The 4,365-nt window shown below is 33.6% G+C and overlaps 1 pseudogene; it reads left to right on the top strand.

Annotated features, from left to right (window-relative positions):
• Positions 1-1,604: 1,604 nt before the first annotated feature.
• On the top strand, positions 1,605-4,006 carry LOC139870465 (protein FAR1-RELATED SEQUENCE 5-like; annotated as a pseudogene).
• The last annotated feature ends 359 nt before the right edge of the window (positions 4,007-4,365 follow it).

Here is a 4,365-nt window from a genome sequence, read left to right as displayed (position 1 = left end):
CAACTTACTCTATGAAATCACTATTGTATAAGACATAAATATTGACCAACCTAAATATGTATACTTAGGTTGCATTACTCGGCAATAAACCATACAAGCTATTTCGCTTACTTTTTATTCCGAGCTTTTTCAAAGGTGACTCTACAGTCCCACTTTTTACATATTTTCTGGGATGAGAATACACGCTGATTACTTTTACATATTTACAAATGCTTTTATGTTTGACAGGAGTACTTATTATTACATATTGAGTTTTGTTCACAAAGTCCCTAGCTTGAATACTTTTATTACCTTCGGGTAAGCACAATTTAGATGGATGGATTCGTTAAGTTAGACAAACCTCACCCTACTATAACTGTGGTGCATTTACTTTGAACTTTACGTACACTCGAACAAGTGTATACATTTTATGGGGTAAAAGATAAGTCTAGTGTATACTATACGCATGTCTTTATGCTAGTATTCAGGTGCTCATGGATTATGTAACATTTTGCAACTTTGGGTTGTGCTTATTGAAATCTCGTGGTCAAATGCAAACGAACTATTTTTCTGAATAGTGTTTTCAGATACTATTTTGCACTACTTAAAACCATGGTTTATAGACAAGAGAAATAAAACTTGACATGATATTGTCCAAAAACATTTGAAACCGGACACAGTGTTGTCTACAAACTTTAAACATGAAACCATTGTGGTCTCATACGTTGTAATTGGTCACTTAAACTTGTGTTTTGCAAACAGGAGAAACAAAATTTTTTTGAATGTCATACACAACTGAACTTGACATTGATGTACACAAACACACTAAAACTTGACAAATGTTGTCTGCAAACTTTTAATATTAAACCTTGGTGGTCTTTCACCAATAAACGTTTTCTAAAAATCGTTTCTTAAATATACTGTATTGTTTAGCTAAAACCTGTTGATTCACTCAACATTATTGTTGACCCGTTTTGCGTGTTATTTCTCAGGTATTAATTGCTTTCGCTGTAAAACATTGTTGTTAGTTGTTACGTAGAAGTCAAGCCAAGCACTGGGACCAGAGTTAACATTCCGTTATTGGATTTTGACGGGGTGTTAAACTACGTCATTTGGATGTCAAATTCTAAAACCCGGATAACTGCCTCCTAATATTACGTTCACTTAATACTCCTATATTCTACCTAATTTCCCTTTCATCCATGAAACCTGTCAATTACATCTCCCCGATTGGAATATATTCTTCTTCGTCTTCCAATTGTAATAACCGCTACCTGTTTTTTGTTTAATACTTACAGATTGAAGTCAATTACTTTTATTGTGATCACCCACATCAATAGCAGGTAAACTCAATTTGTAATATTCCGTTCGTTGCTAAATCGTCAATGGTGTTTATAATGAATTACTGTTTAATCAGTGATTGAATATCATATCATGTTGCTTTATTATAAAATCAATAATTATTATTATTTGCTTTAGTTTGATAGTAAGTTTCAATGAAATTGTATTACCTTGATTTCACGTGATGTATATGGTCTTCGCTACCTAATTATTAGTACCATTCGTTCACTACCAAATATTTGTGTTATATATTCCAATTTTTTTTTCATGTATTGTTACAGAACATGCATAGTAATAGTAGTTCTGAATATCAAATTCATGAAGAAGACAATGTAGACGTTCTTGGTGGATATGAGATAGAAACACATCAAATTGATGATATAACGGAATCTAGAGACTCTGTCACTAATGGTTCTGAATTTGAAAATGGGAAACAAAACGATGATAACATGGATCTTGAGTGTGTGAAAGATGATAGAGACAAAGATGTAACTATTATAGGAATGGTTTTTGATAGCCCTGATGACGCATACACATTTTATAATCGTTTTGCTTTTATGCATGGTTTTGGAATACGTAAACAGTCCAGCTTTAGAAATAAGACAACAAATGAGCCGTATCGAAAAATATATGTGTGCAACAAAGAAGGATTTAAGGATATTTCAAATGATAGTGTTACGAAACGTGGTAGGGAATCAAGAACTGGTTGTACAGCAATGATTCGGATATCAAAAAATAAAGTTGGAAAGTGGGTTGTGGATCTTTTTACCAATATACATAATCATGAGCTAAGCACTCCGAGCAAGGTGATGAAATACCGTTCTCATGGAAAGACTCACCGCGCAATGGCTAGTAAATCTCTTATGTTGGATCTTAGCAAAAATGGTTTGAGACCTTGTTAAATTAAAAAAGTCGTAAATTCCATGAAAGATGTAGACGCACCTGATGTTACTTCAAAGCAATGTGCTGATATATTGGCTGAAGAGCGAAGAAAATATAGAGGTAAAGAGTTTTATGGTGTTATAAAATATTTCCAAGAGAAAGCTTCTATAGATAGTAAACATTATTGGGTTGTAGATTTATTTAATGATGGATCTCCAAGAAATATTTTTTGGGCTGATGGGAGGTCACGAGATGCATATGTAAATTTTGGGGACGTTGTCGTGTTTGATGTGACGTATATGACAAACAGATTTAGAAACGTTTGTTTGGCGCCAATCATCACGACCAGTCTATACTATTTGGAGGAGCGTTACTAGAGAATGAAAAGGAAGAAACGTTTGTTTGGCTATTTCAAGAATTCTTAAAGTGCATGTTTAACATGTATCCAACTGCAATTATTACTGATTAAGATAAAGCGATTCGCAATGCCATAAAAAAAGTTTTTCCAAATGTCCACCATCGATATTGTGCCTGGCACATTAATAACCATGAATTGGAACAACTTCGGCCTCTTAAAGCACGTTATAGTGATTTTCAAGAGATGTACAAACAGTGGGTTAAGAGTCAAACAACAGATGAATTTGAAACTCGATGGAAAGTTATTCGAGATAAGTACAACCTTGAAAGTCACTACTGGTTAAATGATATGTATGACCAACGTACCATTTGGGCTAAAGTCTATTTAAAAGATTGTTTTTTTGCTGGGATGACAACAAGTGGAAGAAGTGAGAGTATTCATTCCTTCTTTGATGGATATGTTACTTCCAATACTATGTTGAATGAATTTGTAGCTCAATATGATAAAGCCGTGGAGTCTCGACGAGCTGCTGAAGAAGATGAAGATTTCAAAACAATGAACACGAAGGCAGTTCTTTCTTCTGTTAATCCAATAGAAAAGAAAGCAGGTACATGTTATACAAGCAAGATATTTGATGTTTTTAAAAAAGAATGGATACAAGAGACTAACAATTTAACTCACGAGACTTTAAGTAAGTGCTCGGGAGAGATCTAATATAAAGTTGGTCAAGTTGATATTGAGAAAATATATTGGAGAACTGTGTCCATTCGATTTACAGATAAGTTATATGTCAAATGTTCTTGTGCCAAGTTTGAAACATATGGAATTGTATGTAAACATATTATGTATGTTTTGAAGAAGAAGCACATTGAAACTCTTCTTGATCACTATATCTTGCCAATGTGGACACTTGATGCTAGGTACAGAGTGGATAATTATAACAATAAACTTGCAGATGGTGAAACTAGAGTTAGCGCCTTAAGTTTGTGGTGTGTTCAATCGAAATATATGAAAGCGATTGAAAAAGCGAAAGAGTCGCCCTCTACCATGAAGAAACTATATACTCTTTTGGAGAAGTTTTTAGAAGAAAATATTATTCATAAAAATTCTCCACAAAATGACAATCCATCAAGAGATTCCAATGAAGGTTGTTCCCAAGTAAACATGATGCCTCAAATATCAGTTCGGGATCCTCCAGCACCTGTTAAAACTAAGGGTCGTCCAAAAAGCGCAAATCGAATCAAATCTTCTCTTGAAGCACCGAAAAAAGAACATATTCTTGGTGCAAAGGTTTGGGTCACTATGTTACTGGGTGTCCAGTAAAAAAGGTAATAGTCAAGGTTTAATGAGTTTTCTTCATCCGTTCTTTTAATTTCTAGTGATTGCTGCATTTGATATATTAAAACATTTTTGTATCAGGGTATAGATGCTGCAGTCAATAAATGATTTTGAGTTGCTGGTGCATCCTGACCTGAAGGCATGCTGACATGACATGAAGGCACGATGTTGATAGTGAAATGTAGACTTTGGTTAGGTTTTGATAGGTTGCTAATTCAAGTGTCTAGCTTATATAAACTTTAACTAGTTGTTGTTGAGTGTTTAGCTCAGGTGAAGTTTGATTCTTTTTTATTTGCTTAAGTGAAGTTTGATTCATTTTTTATTATTAAAAGTTTGAATTTTTATCAACTTACAATCTTTAGTGGTTGCTGCATTTGTACATAAAAAGTTAAACATTAGCTATACATCTTTAGTGGATGTACATATGTAGTGCCTGTACGTTTGTAAATAAAAAGTATACATTACAT

The sequence above is a fragment of the Rutidosis leptorrhynchoides genome, chromosome 10 (genome assembly GCF_046630445.1).
Source record: "Rutidosis leptorrhynchoides isolate AG116_Rl617_1_P2 chromosome 10, CSIRO_AGI_Rlap_v1, whole genome shotgun sequence".
NCBI lineage: Eukaryota > Viridiplantae > Streptophyta > Magnoliopsida > Asterales > Asteraceae > Rutidosis > Rutidosis leptorrhynchoides.
This window is presented reverse-complemented; position numbering and strand designations above follow the sequence as displayed.